Here is a 15,169-nt window from a genome sequence, read left to right as displayed (position 1 = left end):
CTCAGTCTCCTCTTTTCCAGGCTAAATACCCAGCTCCATCCACCGTTCCTCATAAGGCTTGGTTTCCACAAACTGTGGTCCACCAAGGTTTTTGAATACAGCCATTGTGTGGAAAGGCCCATAGAGACCTCATGAAAGGTCCACATATTACTAGCAGGAAGAGGGGGCAGGGAAGTGTGTGAAGGGGAAAGGGTTTTCCAACTGTGCCTCTAGAACAGTCTTCATCAACCAGGTGCCCTCCAGATATCCCGGACTACAACTCCCATCAGCCCCAGCCTGTAGTCCGCGAGATCTGGAAAGCACCAGGTTGACAAAGACTGATCTAGTAATTACAAATTAATAGATTCTGGCTTGCTACATATCTGGACGCTATTCAAAGAGGGCACCATGAATCTCAGGTAACAGGTTTCTCCCATTACCAAAGCAGCAATCCCGAATTAAAAGGCCTCCACATTCCTGATACATGTCTCTGGACCTCCCATTTCAATGCTGTTCCTTCTCCCAGCCTCCCCCCCCCTCACCTTGCCTTTAATTTTGTCTTTCCACCCCAAAAGTTTGCAGTCTCTGTCACTGAGCTTAATCTGAGCCACAGCTCAACCTTAGAATAAACGTGAAGAAGAAATAATGAAGACAACATCTCTGATCATGTGCAAAGTGCACAATGCATACCACAGCTTAATCCAAAAGATGCAACACACCCACACCCTTGGCTTAGAGGTCAGCTTTGCAAGAAGCTTCCACACAGCACTGATCCCCTGGTGTCTTTCTTTGCAGAAATTAAACCTTGCTCTTTCATTACATTTGTACGCTGCTTGGAACAAAAGAGGCTGCAACTCAGTACAAATAAGCAGCAACTGGCTCTCTGCAAAAACATAGCCTGTTCTCTCACCCACTGGCTTATCAGCCGAGGGTGATAAGAAATAAATAAAAAGCTATACAAGAGCACATTTTATTTCCACCCCTGCTCAAACCGGATCTCTGATTTGAAGCTATCAGATGAGCCTGCCTTTTGGGGAAGGGAAAAAGAAAGCTCTCAAGACTGGATTCATTTCCCCTCCATCTATTTCTTACAGCAGCCGCAGCTGCGCAATTTTTCATACAAGCTCAGCTGCACAAGGAGAATGACAGCACAGATGCAATTAGGCTGGGTCCGTGTTCCGGCCCAGAAGGAAAAGGGCGCCATTTGGATGGTCAGGGCCCAGCACATTGCCCAGCAGCTTCCTTCTAAAAGCGAAAATATATTTAGACCAGAGAGGAGGGGAGGAGGGGACACCTCCAGGACACAAAACAGTTTCCAAACTAAGAAGCACTCCAGAATGGAGAAAGCCCCATTTTGATAATGGATGGGATGTTACAACAGCTGCAGGGAGCCTGCAAACTCACCGTGGAGAATGGGGATGATTCATTTATTTGTTAGGGCAAGGCTGAAAACCCTTAACTTTCTCCAAAGAACTCCCCCTGCCCAATTTGTCCTCACAACCATCCTATGAGGGAGGTTATGCCAGAAGAGTGTTCGCCAACCCCACACGCTCCATCTATGTTGGACTACAACTCCTGTTAGCCCCACTCAGCAAGGCTGCCATAGTTCAAAACAACTGGACGGCACCAGGTTGGTGAAGGATGCCCTTGAGCAACTGCTAGAGCTGCCTTCATCATTGGGCTGCCTATGGTTACTGGAATACCCAGAGCCAGCAGCCACCTTGGCTTGCTCTGTATGCCTGCCCTTGTTCTCTCCCACCTTCAGATAATTTTTCCAGCCCAGAACTCCAAACAACCTAGGCCCCATTAGATGTCCCAAGATGGCCCTAGAACGTTGCCCTAGGGCATTATGGGAAATATAAAGGGCGCTTGGGCCCAGCTGCCTCATGCTGCTACTGCCTACCAGAAGCAACTTCAAACTCCCCTCCATAGCAGAGGGGACACCCCAAGAGGGACTACCTCAGTGCCCCCTTAAATCTAGAACTGGCCTGCCTCACAGAAATATTTCTAGGCCTCTTCTACTGATGTTTGCTTTAAATTCTTTTGGTTTTAACTTCTTTTAACTCCGTTTGTTCTTGGAACTGTATGGTTCCATATTTTTATATTGCTGTAAACCGCTGTGATATATATATATATATATATGAGATAAGGCGGTATATAATTCTTTTTAATAAATAAATCAATTCCCTGAATATTTAAAAAACAAAAGTCAAGTCTCTAGCCCATTTACTTGCGCGAATATAAGGAAACAGCGGAGGCCATGTTCTAATCCGCACAGTTCTATGGTTAAGAAATCCATTTTCCAGTATTCTAGTCAACGAGCGCAAAGCAGAGGGCACTCCTTACAAATTCCTTATAAAATTTCCTGTCAATGAATCAGGCTATCTGTCTATAGTTCCCAGCGATTCTGCACCACCACCATGAAATTTCTGGCCAAGGGCTGCTCCTCCTCATCCATGCTAAGAGCGACCCTTTTGTAAACACAGGACCCTACGCCTTTGACACTCCTTTGTATTCACATGGTGGGCAGGGGAGAAAAAGGGAGGATTTCGCACAGAGTCTTTATTTCTTCTCAGTCTGACAGTTTCAACCTTCTAGCATTCCTAAGAATACACCAGAAGCTCTGAAAGGCCTTAGAAACATTCAAATCCCATTGGAATGGATGAGATAGAATGTATGACTGAGCTTAGATGCAGGAGTTACATTTTTTCTCTCTTCATTTTTAAGCCGACCACCACTTTGGGTTTCTCCTTTTTCTTCCACTGGTTTCCATAGGCAGTTAAAAATTATAGCATGCCCCACCCTGGCTTCTGTGTGTGGGTGGACATTTCCTTGTGGTTTTTTTTCTCTTTTAATTTTCTTGTCATATGGCTGTGGCTGACTTGATGCATTTTTAAACTGCTCTTAATGGCAGTGATACTTCCCTTCAGATGGAAAGGTTTCACTTAAGGGGACCTTGAAGTGGAAAACTGTGTTTGTTCGTGGGCAGGGTGAGAAACCAGAATCCCTTATCTAACCGGGAGTGGAATCCACTTGATTCTCAAGCAGAGGGGCCAGAACAGAAGAGGCACTCATAACAAGGCAGACAGTTGGCTTTGCTTGGAAGGGACCCTGTTCATACCTTATTTATTTTACTGCATTTATATCGCACCTTTTCCTCCAAGGAGCTCCAGGTGGTGTATATGGTTCCCCGCCTCCCCATTTAATCCCCACAACAACTCTGTGAGGTAGGCTAGGCTAAGAGGCAGTGACTGGCCCAATGTCACCCAGCGAGCTTCCTGGCTGAGCAGGGATTTGAATCCTAGTCTCCAGGTCCTAGTCTGACACTCTAACCATTATGCCACACTGGTTCTATCCTGCTGCCTCTGTTCCTTCCTTGTTGGTCTCCCCAACTGTCATCACAAGTGAATGGAGTCGGAGGAAGAAGAGGCTGCCTTTGCCTCCTTCCATTGCCGAGCAACCAGTGTGGTGAATTGGCTGGTGTCAGACTGGGGAGGGTCCATGTTCAAATCCCCACCATGTGACTTAGCCTGACCAAGCTCCCAGGGTTCTTCTGCAAGAACAAACATTTTGGGGTGGGAGAGATCTGTGCACCCCGCCCTGAGCAAACTTGGGAGAAAGGGAAGGATAACTAACTAACCGTTATAACTAAATACATACAGTGGATATAAAGGCATATTCTTCCCCTCTGTTCTGTTGAAGAGAGCCTCTGCTGGATCAGATTAAAGGCCCATTCAGTCCAGCATCCTAGTGGCCACCTAGATGCCTATGGGAAGCCTACCATAAGCAAGGCATGAGCACAACTGCAACATCCTCCCAGCAACTAGTCTTCAGAGGCACACTGTCTCTGATCCTCAATGTGGTACACAACCATCACAACTAGTAACCATAGGGAGTCTGATGCTCCATTACAGTCATACCTCATGTTATGTTTGCTTCATGTTACGTTTTTCAGGTTGCATCCCGCGGCAACCCGGAAGTACCAGAAAGGGTTACTTCCGGGTTTCGCTGCTCACGCATGTGCACAAGCGCCAAATCGTGCCACGCACCTGCGCAGGTACGGCCCTTCAGGTTGCGGGCTTTTCATGTTGTGAACGGGACTCTGGAACGGATCCCGTTCGCAACCAGAGGTACCACTGTATTTTGAATAATCCCTTTTAAACGGTCTAAGCTGACCAAATATTGTGAGAACAAACCTCACCATTCCCCCGTGTGCATTTCCCCCGTGGGGAGCCTCTTGTGCTCATGTTCTGCTTGTGGGTATCCCAAAAGCATCTGGCTGCCCACTGTGAGACCAGGATGCTGGACTGATCCAGAAGACTCTTCTTAGGTTCCTATGTTCTTAACATGTTCCCAACCACTTTTTCCACGCTATGTATCACTTTATAAAGTCCCCCATTTCCATGTCCCCCATTTCCTACTCTCAAAAGCCCCCAAACCAGCAACGCTGAAAACTTTCATCAAAGGAGAATTGTCTCAGACGCCTTGATCACTTTGGTTGTCATTCCCTAGATCTACAATGGAGGGACCAAAACTGAGAACAGTATTTCACGTATGGCCACAGCATAGATAAGAGCACCTTTCCCCTGAGAGTTTGCCCTTTTGTAGCAGCTACACACCAAATTGTCATGTTCATTGAGTTTTTCACCAGGACCCCAAGATCCTGGATGTGTTGGCTGAGACTGAGGGAATTGTAGTCCAAAACATTTGAAGGGCACCAGGTGAACGAAGGGTCTCTAAAATCTCACCTGGCAACCTTTCCCAGGCCTGAGAGCCTTGTAACCAGAGATGCTGTGAAATGGCATTCTAAGTTGCTGACCAGTGATTGGTCGGCTCACCCAGAGAACTGCAATCAGTCACAGCATATTCAGGAAGGACGGAGGTGTGGCTTCTCTTGCCATAGTGGCTGATCAACTTGAAGTCACACCCAAAGCTGACCACCCATTTCAGCACTGTGTGCAGAAGACCCATGCGTGTGCACACAGGAAGTCCACGCGTAGGGTTCAAGGGCAGCCCACCTTGTCAGATTTAAAAGTGGCACAACAGATCCTCAGGAGAAGATTCTTCCTGCCCAAACCTGGGGCAGGGGGTGGGGGGATGACACCACACCAGATTCCAGTCTCCTGCACACAGCAGCAGGACAGTAAAAAGGGAGTGCTTCACACAAGAGACTTATTAGCTTGCTATCACAAGATGCCTCCTTAAAACACACCAGCAGAAGAATAGCTGCAAATGTACAAGTCTACTGAGCCTGCCTGCCTGACAGGGATTCTTGAGGGTCTCAGGCACAGATGGGTCTTCCTGCTGGCTGAGATCCTGCCAGGGCCTGAATCGAGACCCTTCCATGTGCATTCTGCCACTGAGCAAAGGCAGCCCCTCCCAAAGGTGTGGCTCTCCTTGGACAAAGGCATACGTGGAATGGGTCCACAGAGCAGCAACTATGAGCCTTGACAGCTAAATGGAACTTCTGTGTTCAGAGGTGCTCTATTTCTGAATTTGAGATGCTGGGAGAGGCAAGAGTGGGTGGCTGCCGCCTTCACACTCTCTTAGTGTGCTCCTGGAGACATTCAACTGGCCACTGATGGAGATAGGAGCTTGGGCTAGATGGGCCTTGGTCTGATACCTGCAGGAGAAAGCTCACATCCTCTCTCCCATTCATACCCCAAGCTTAAAAATATATATTTAAAGCAGAAATACGGACTTGGAAATGCTGAGCATATCCAGGAGCAGGGATGTGTGGGGCTTTGCTTGCACAAAACAGGGGTCTGATTTATGAAGCCAAAGTCTTTCTGGTGACCATGATCAGTGAAGGACTCCTGGATCTTTCACAGGAGTGGGGGGGGGGCTAGGGGATCTTTTTTTTTGCAGGGGCAGCCTTTCAAGATTAGGGTGTGGAAGACAGGTTCTGGCAAGATCTCTCCTCCTCCTTGTAACCGTTAGAAGGAGCAGCAAAGCCTGCTCCTCCTTTATACCTGGCCTCCCTCAGGGTTTTGCCAGGGGAGGAGGGTTTCTTTCATCACATGTGGAGGGGGCCATCCTTTAGACAAGGCTCCCCCACACCCGGAGCCCCACCCTGGAAGAACGTGGCTTGAGCAATGTTTGTGTTGGAAGCTTTAGCAGAAGTGGGTCAGCTCCCTTTTGAGCAGAAATTTATTTTCAGCAAAGCAAAAGAGAATATCATGGAGAGACAGAAGGGGAGAGAGAGATGGTTCATTCATATTTTACTAACCCCTTTCAGCAGACTATCCCTGGAATTATAGTCTCAATAATCTGGACTTTAAAAAGGATAATCAAGGAAGACGTTCGTGATTCTGAATGGATGGAGCAATGAATTCCTAACGTAGCAAGGATCCAAACTATTACTACTACTATTACAACCACCACTGCTGCTGCTGCTGCTGTTGTTGTTGTTTTCTGTCTGTAAGGATGCCACTCTCAGCTCTTTCTGGCTAATCTTAAGGAATTTTGGCCTTTCTGCTCTAGAACCCAAAGGGGCTTGCCGATCGCATGGTTGGCGGTTCGAATCCCCGCGGCGGGGTGCGCTCCCGTTGCTCGGTCCCAGCGCCTGCCAACCTAGCAGTTCGAAAGCACCCCCGGGTGCAAGTAGATAAATAGGGACCGCTTACTAGCGGGAAGGTAAACGGCGTTTCCGTGTGCGGCTCTGGCTCGCCAAGAGCAGCTTCGTCACGCTGGCCACGTGACCCGGAAGTGTCTGCGGACAGCGCTGGCTCCCGGCCTATAGAGTGAGATGAGCGCACAACCCCAGAGTCTGTCAAGACTGGCCCGTACGGGCAGGGGTACCTTTACCTTTACCATTACCACTCTAAAACCCAGTGCTGGATGGATGGCACCACCTAGTGGGCAGACAACTCAGAACACAACACCTCTGCTGCTTCGTAAAGAATTGATTCCACTTTCATGGGAAATGCCTCCTATTGATGGACAACACACGTTCCATTTTCTATGTGCTGACAACTCAGACATTATGTAAATTGCACTCATCAGGATGCTACCAGGTTCCAGAAGCCACCACCGCTCTATTCTAAGACTTTCTGGGGATCATAATGAAACTTAGTTGCCATTACTTTAAATTAGTCTTCCTCAATCTGACACTGTCTAGACGTTTAGGACTACAAATCCCATCATCCCTAGCCAGTTGATTGGGGCTAGATGAAGAAAACATATCTTACCAGTAGGGCCTTTTCAGGTGTGGCCTCCTGACTCTGGAATATTCTCCCCAGGGAAAGACACCTTTATTTCATAAACCTTTAGTTTATTCAGCTTAGGTTGATCAGTTTTTTACCTCTCTGTGCTGCAATTTTATCTGCTCTACAGCTGCCTTGTTCTATAGGCAAACCACCCCAAGCTTTATTGTACAATTGTGATTTGTAATATTCTCTCAGTAAGCTGTGCTGGAAGCCTGTCAGTCGGGTTTGGTATTGAACAGGAAGAATTTCCTTCCTTCCTCTCCGCAAGGTCTTTTTTCTACAACTTCCTTCGCACTTCCATATTTGAATGAGGCACAACGAATTCTGAGAATCTCAGCTTTCATTTTTGTTAAAAGTTTCTAGATCTCTTGGTCACACAGCGAAAGTTGCAATAGGCAGCGTTAATAAATACAAGTCGAATGACTGGTCATATTTCTGAGACCCCGGGAACCCAAACACATTACATTACATTTTTCCACCTTTATCCTTGATAGCACCCCATTAAGGATTTTGGGTGATGTTCCATTTGGTAACTGTCAAGGATCTGCTTCCCTCAGCTCTATAGTACACACCACATTTAATGACAATCCAATACTCACCCAAAGAAGATGAGGTTGAGGCACTGAAAAAGAAATAATTCAATCAAGAGAGTTTAACAGCAATTGGACGCAAACTGCCGACTCAGTCCAAGACTCCAGATCGTGAGCCATACATTCCCCATCATCTCAGATACTAAACACTTTCCACTGGTCATGTGAATATGCCCAGTACTGGCCCCAGAGAAGAGCAGGCAGGAAAAAGAAAATATTACGGACAAGCAATACTCTTGCCTTTTGCGATACTCGTTCAGGTCAGTACGGGGTGTGTGCTTGGCTGCTCGCTAGAGGACATTCAATGAACTGGCAGTCCTTGATCATTTGGTCATCCTTACTGAGAGCATTCATAGCCCCCCAATGCCCACAACCCATTTGAGGACCCTGTAGAAGGGTTGCGAGGGGGAGTGGAGAAAAGAAATGAGCGAGAGAGGTGAGCAGAGGAAATGTGCAATGTGGTTCACCACCACTCCCATTCCCTTTGCTCAAAATGGACACACACACACACTTCAAAAACCCCAACACATAAGGAAAGACTGGTTGGAGCGGAGTCACGGTCTAGCTAATCTAGTGTTTTGTTGCAAGATCAGACAGATGTCTATGCACCCAGATCAGAGCATGGAGGCTACAGCCTTCTCCTGCAGGATCTAGGGAAACACTCCCCCCAAAGCCCAAAACTGTCCTGGGTCTGTTTCAATGCAACATTTGGCGTTCGCAGGAGGAGTTCCTGACGCAATCCCTTGAGCACATCCACAAAGGAAAATGTCATCCAAATTGCTTATTCACATCCTCTTAACTTTCCAATGGTTAAACCGACAAGCAGGATCCAGTAGGATTCCAGGGAAATTATGGGGGAAATTGCATAAATAACCCATCTCATCACCTCATTTGTGTATGTGTGTGTGTGCATATGTATATATATATATATAGAGAGAGAGAGAGAGAGAAAGCTTTTTTCTGGGGGGATGCAGGGGTACACATACCCCTAAACATTTTGTGAATCTTTGTACTTTTGTCCATTTACTGTATTTCTTTTTCCCAACTTGAACTATAAAATGGTGATTTTCTTGACTCAAAATGAGAGTACCCCTAAACATTTTTTTAGAAAAAAGCACTGCACATATACTGTACACACACACACACAGATGACTTCACTTCTGGAGACCCACTCTTCCCACCAACTGCATGGATATGCTTCAAATTCTTCCCTTCGCTACCAAATGTTATTTTGACACCAGCCCTTTGGGTCCACAATCCAGAGCTGTTCAACACATTACACAGAATGAGGTGACAGAATTTTGATAAGCTATTGATGTAGAAAGCAAGCTCATCAAGCAGAAAGGGTTAGCATACCCATCTCTTTGATGTGCTGCTTTTCTCCAAGCAGGGAGGTGTTTTAGTTTAGTTTTTTAGCATGGAGCATTTTAAAAACACACTTTTTTTTTAAAGGGTCATCTCCCAAAGCTGCCTGGTGGCACATTTCAGAATTCTAGCACTGGAATGAACCACTTCACACTGCTTGATGTGTAAATCAAGTTGCAGTTATCATCATGGGCAGGTATTTTCAGTGGTTTCTGCTTTGCTCAAACCATCCAGAGCAGGTGGGCGGGGGGCGGATCTCCTTCTTCTGATGCCTAAGTGTTAGCGCCAGTTTTTTAGGTGCCAGGCTAATTGAGCACCTGTGATTCTTTCAGGCTTCATCCAGGGCATTTAAAGTCATTACAGTCACCTTACTTTCTCCTTGATTTAATAAAAACTGCAATTGTGCATTGCTAGCATAAGCACCCTTAAGCTTAAGTACAAAAAACCCCAGCTAGATCCCTGCACCAAACAATCACCGCCATCTACAATGAAAAATTCCACAAAAAGAGCATTTCCCAAGAGAGGTCTGCCGATTACCAAGAAGAGCAGTTAACAGTATCCATACATAGCTGGAGAGGGGCCTTTCAACCCTTAAGCATCTCCATCTCTACATCCATCCAGAAAAAATGTCCCCCACCCGCAGTCAGCTATTGCGAAAAACAAAACATATAGAAAATTGGAACACACACGACTACTTCTCCCTCATAAAACATATACCTATAGATATTGGGATATGAGAGAGAGAGAGACTTTTGGGAGCCTTTAACTATTTCCCCATCCACCACCATTCTGCACAGAATCCTAAACACTTGTGAGGGGAGTTTTGATGTTACTTCAGTTTTACAGAGAATTTGCACCAGCAGCTTATAAAACACGAGCACATCAACAACTGCTTTGCTACATCAGATCAATGTCTCATCCAGTACAGCATTCTGTTCTACCAGTAGCCAACCAGATGCCTCTTCTGGGAAGCCCACGAGCAGGGCCTGAGCACAATAGGAACTCTCTCCACTTCCGATTCCCTGGAACAGCCACTGAGACTAGTAGCCACCAATGGCATTATCCTCCTCCTTATCTGATTTCCTTTTAAAGCCATCCAAGTTGGTGGACATCCTGACATCTTGTGGCAGTGAGTTCCATAGTTCAACTATTTCCTGCACAAAGGAGTACCTTATTTTGCCTGTTTCCTCTCCACTCAGTTTCACTCAATGATCCTGAGTTCTAGAATTGCGACAAAGGGGGGGAATCCTCCTCCTTGCCCCCATTTTCTCCACATTATGCACCATCTTATATTCCTCTACAACAGCTCTCTCCAACCTGATACCCTCCAGATGCTCTGGACTACAACTGCTATCAGTCCTGGGCAGCAAATTCAGGAAGGCGGCTCTATCACACACACCCTCATTCACTTTTTTCCTAACTGAAAATCTCCAAACATTGTAACCTTTCCTTGCTGGGAAGTAGCTCTTGCCTTGATCGCGGTCCCTTTCCAGCTCTCCAATATCCCCTTTGAGATTTGGCAACCAAAACTGCTCACAGTATTGTAACTGTGGCTGCACCATAGATTTGCAAAAGCTCATTATGATATTGTACTTTTATTTTTCGATCTCTTCCCTAATCACCCCTAGCATGGAATTTGCCATTTTCACAGCCAACACCTGCTTCAATCACATAAAAGTGATTGTTTGTTTCCCTACTCTTTGTTCCTGGCACCAGATCTTCACAGGTAGACTGCCTGTGGACATGGGTGGCAGGGGGGGGGGGTTCAAACTGTGGCTAAGAGTCAGCAACATGGGTCTGGAGGCATGTGATACAGGAAGCTGCTGAAGCCAAACAAGTGTGGGTCTGTTTAGCGCCTAGAGGGACCCCCCTTGGGAATCTTACACGTGCCATTTTGAGGTCCACTGTGGAAGAAAGGTGAGATAGAAAGGTTTGGGGGAGTTTGTTTTAAAAGAAATATTGATTGAATCCCTTTTTTAAAAGGCCATCTGAGTTAAAGCCGTCAACACATCTTGTGCCAGTGAAAGCTATCAGTTAATCATACACTGTAAGCAATTGGTAAGGCTTAGGTTAGAAACTGAACACTGCAAGGAAGGGGCCTTAGGTTAGAAACTGAACTAACTCCTTCCACTTTGGGGGGATGCTCAAGACAATGCTACACTGCAATATATCAAGGTTGCACTCGGATTCAGGAAAGGAGACTTGGTGCTCCTGGGGCTGGACTAGATGACCCTCAGGGTCCCTTCCAACTCTACTATTCTATGAAGAAATAAAAGGAGATGAGAGAGAAAGGTATGTATAGCCCACTGGATGGAGAGGCTGGAGGAGCACTGTCTGGTGCTGGGTGCCTGGTGGATGCCTGCTGCATAACGCATATGGATGGAGAAATCCCTGCCCTCTCCCTTCCCACGGGGCTGTGGGGCACTCCAAATGGGATGCCTTCACTCTGCCCCATTCCTGCTCCCCCGCCCCATATTTGCATGGGCAATTACCCAACGCGGGCCTCTAATCAACCTGGGGAGGAATTCCTCCCCGTTTTCCATATGCATTCTACCCAGCCCTTCTCCTCTTCAACACCCCCTCGCAAAAAAATTAAATAATGAAAAACCCACCTCCCGTGAATTGCAAGTGAGGAGCAACATATGAGTGCAACCGTGGGAGAGCCTGGCCCTTCTCCGCTCGGGGAGTGGGGGGCCCCTCTTGCGCTTCCTACGGGATGGGGGACGCCCTTCTCCCAGTGCAGTTCCCATCCTGTGCCGGAGGCAGCCCCTCCCCATCCCCGGCCGCAGTTGCAAGCAACTGTTACGAAGACCGCTGATCCGTGTTGGGAAGAAAGGCGTGTCAGGACAGAGCTCCTTCTCCCTTTCCCCACGAAGAGCGTTACGATCCTAGACGGCTAGAATCCCCCCGCCAAAGGGCTTCCCTCGTTCGCTGCAAGGAGCCTGCATCGGAGGGAGGGGACCCGGCGCGCCCGGCTCCTTTCACCCCCACGTGCAACGCAATGCAATCCGCCGCCCGGTGCAATCTCTCCTAGACGGCCGCTCTCTGCCCCCGGCGGGGGCGGAATGGCAACTTCCTTCCCGGGCTCGTTTGGCTGCAACTTCGCCCGCCTCCCCGAGCGACCTACCTGGGCGACGAAGCGGGCACTGGCGGCTCCCTGGCTGGCTGGCTCCGGCTGAGGCGGCTCCTAAGCGAGCGGCGGCAACAGCAGCAGCAGCAGCAGCAGCGCCAGGCTTCCTCCTCCTCCTCCTCCTCCTCCTCCTCCCAGCTGTTCCATCCAGAGCAGCCGCGGCGCTGGCGACGAGGAGGCGCTGCCCGCCCGCTGCCGGGGCTTAGCGGGGCGGGGGGGGGGGGTCCTCGGGGCTCTAGCAAATGCAAACGTGGGAAAAGAGAAAGGGGAGGCCCCTCAGGCTCCACCCGTCGGGCTCCCCCCGGGCCCCACACCCGCAGAGCTCTACCTGCCGAGCCACGCGCTGCTTGGCCCCCTCCTCTCGCCCACCCCGCGCCCGGCTTCAAATGCAGGCCAGGCGCCCACCCCGGAGCAAACCTCCTCCCTCCCCTTTCTCGGGGCCAGGATGGTACAGTCCGACTGGGCGCAAGAGGCGCCCAGCCTACAGGACTCTGCAGAGAATTACCACCACCCCACCCCGCAGCGGAGAGGGGAGCTTTGATTCATATGGGGGGGGGGTTGATTGACGGGGGGAGCGATTTGCATGTTTCGATTTCCTCATTTGCAAAGGAGAGAAAATGGGGGAACGAAGAGGGAGAGATGGGGGGGGGGGAGCATCCATTGCAACATCCCTGGCAGCAAACGCACATCTCTTTTAGATCGGTTTCAGATCGCCACCCCAGGGACCCTTCCTTGGAAGTAGCTGGCCCCACCGAAGAGATATGCTGAAGTCTGGACAGAAAGTCCAAATGTCCCCACCCACGCCACGCCATGATGGGGCAAGTGCCTTTGGGAGCCTCTGTGACTTCCTTGAAGAGCAGCGACCTGACCAGAGGGCAACAGGGGAGGCTTGGAAGACGCAGCTTCCCTGCCTTCTTGCAGACCATGAGGCAAGAGTAGTGTTAGGGCAGCCCTAGAGAAAATAACCCTCTGTGTGTTGGAGAGCAAGAGCTTAAAAACGTGAGTGAGAAGCAGTCTCCTGTGCTCTGCAGCTTCTTGAAATCAGGGGTCTGCACTAGACCTGTTGGGGGGCTTCAAAGTGCCTGCACTGGCTGTCACTTCTCTGCTTCAAATTTCCTGTGTTGGCTGTTGCTTCACTTTACCTGATGTAACTCCTTGCTCTGCACATGTGGATAGAAAACCAAACAAAGGCATCATAAATATCCATCAAAGGAAGTGGGGGGGGGGGCAGTGGGAGGTTGAAGGGCATTGAATGGACTTGTGTTGGATCCTAGACTTTTGGGCCCTGCCAGCCACAGCTGCTACTGAGCAAAAAGGGGACACTCATTAGACACACCGAGCTTCTGTTTTGTATGCAAAAAGTCCCAGGTTCAACCCCCAGTGTCTCCATGTAGGTCTGGGAGAGACCTTGTCTGAAACCCTGGGAAACTGCTGCCAGTCAGTGTTGACAATACTGGACCAGTGGTCTCATCCTGAATAAGGCAGCTTCCTGTGTTCCTAAAGCTCCAATGACGCTTGTACAATCCTCTGCATTACCCCTTTTCCAGGACCACCTCCAGAGAGTAGCAGGACTGAGCATTGGTTGGGACCCTGAGACCAGCAAAGGGCCACTCATGTCAGATGACCACTTTCATTTCTATGTGCATTTTTTTAAAAAACTGAGAAACTTTAATGCATTAATTCCTGAAGAAGTGGTTTTGATAATCTATGGATTTGTTAGTTCCAAGGCTCACCAAAACTACTTGCATCTAGCAGCCTTTGAACACCCCCCCCCCAAATGGGGGGATACAAAAAAGAAGCTGTCTGAGATGAAGCTGAAGAGTATTGCACTTTTGATGATACGAGCTAATGGGTGCCTATGGCGAGTTCCCTGAGCTTTCTTTCCCCCACCTCCAACTTTCAGGCTACCAATGTGCCACAAATGCTTCATAGTGGCAGGCAAGCAAAACATGGTGTGGACCAGTGGCATTTGCAGACTTTTGGCCAGGTTGCATCCACCTATTCTGCCCACTCTCTCATCATGTAGCATTTGGGGGTCCCAGCAGGGGTCTGCTCACTTTGAGCCACTGTGTGTGCCAGGCACTTTCTGAATCAGGTAAATCCCCCCCCCCCCATTTCCCTAAACTCCTGCACCATCTCAATCAAAGGCCAGGCAGGGCTGTTTGGGAGTGACGAAAGGAGCAGATGGCCTGGACAGATGGGAGGAAGAGGCATCCTTGCTCTAAATTACACAAATAAACATTGATAGAGTGATTAAAATTACAGCCCCATTTCCAGTTCTGGGTGGAACCATAAAACCTTTAGGAAGATGTTGCTGGGCAGGGCTGGGGAGTCATCTCTCTAACAAGATTCCCAGAGAACGCTAAGCAACAAAGAAAAAACAACAACACACTGTTTGCTCCACTGATCTCTTCTGGTGTGTTTTGCCACACGGGCATCCTGGCCAGGAGCAGTGGGGGACTAGGCTGCATTTGCATCTGATTAAGTGGACTCTAATCCATGAAAGCTTAATCCACAATAAATGTTAGTCTTTAAGGTGCTACGGACTCAAAGGGCAGCCCCTCTGGAATTTGCGTGACAGCAATGCTGCTGCTTAGCAAAACAGAGAAAGCTTTAGGTTGGGTGCATCCTTTACCCCTTGCAGAGTTATGATTCCCAGCAACCCTTAGGGATCACAGGAACCAGAACTATTTGAGGGGGAAAATGTGTTTCTAATGTGCTTTAAAGATATAGTGTGTACATAGCCTTAAAGAGCTCAAAGCACATTTCCTGTGTTTTTTCAACAATCCTTCGAACAACCACCCTTAAGGTGAGCCAAGGTAGGTTATTACCCCCATATTCCTAATGGAGAAGCAGAGTTTGAGAGTTAGTAGCTTGGTGAATTAATGCTGGAGGAA

General features: G+C 48.4%; 1 protein-coding gene across 2 annotated transcripts in view; it reads right to left on the bottom strand.

The window, feature by feature from the left end:
• Positions 1-12,791, bottom strand: part of HPCA (hippocalcin) — a 29,057-nt gene extending 16,266 nt beyond the window's left edge. The window contains exon 1 of one of the 2 annotated variants that reach the window (XM_083751954.1): positions 12,270-12,791. The gene's annotated coding sequence lies outside the window, so the exon portion shown is untranslated. Of the gene's footprint in view, positions 1-7,786; positions 7,801-12,269 lie in introns of those variants that run through there. The other variant, XM_083751953.1, reaches the window with a different exon arrangement.
• Between the last annotated feature and the right edge of the window lie 2,378 nt (positions 12,792-15,169).

The sequence above is a fragment of the Podarcis gaigeae genome (genome assembly GCF_964106915.1).
Source record: "Podarcis gaigeae genome assembly, chromosome: 8".
In the NCBI taxonomy this organism is placed as follows: domain Eukaryota; kingdom Metazoa; phylum Chordata; class Lepidosauria; order Squamata; family Lacertidae; genus Podarcis; species Podarcis gaigeae.
The sequence above is the reverse complement of the archived record's forward strand: the minus strand, read 5'-3'. Positions and strand labels throughout refer to the sequence as shown.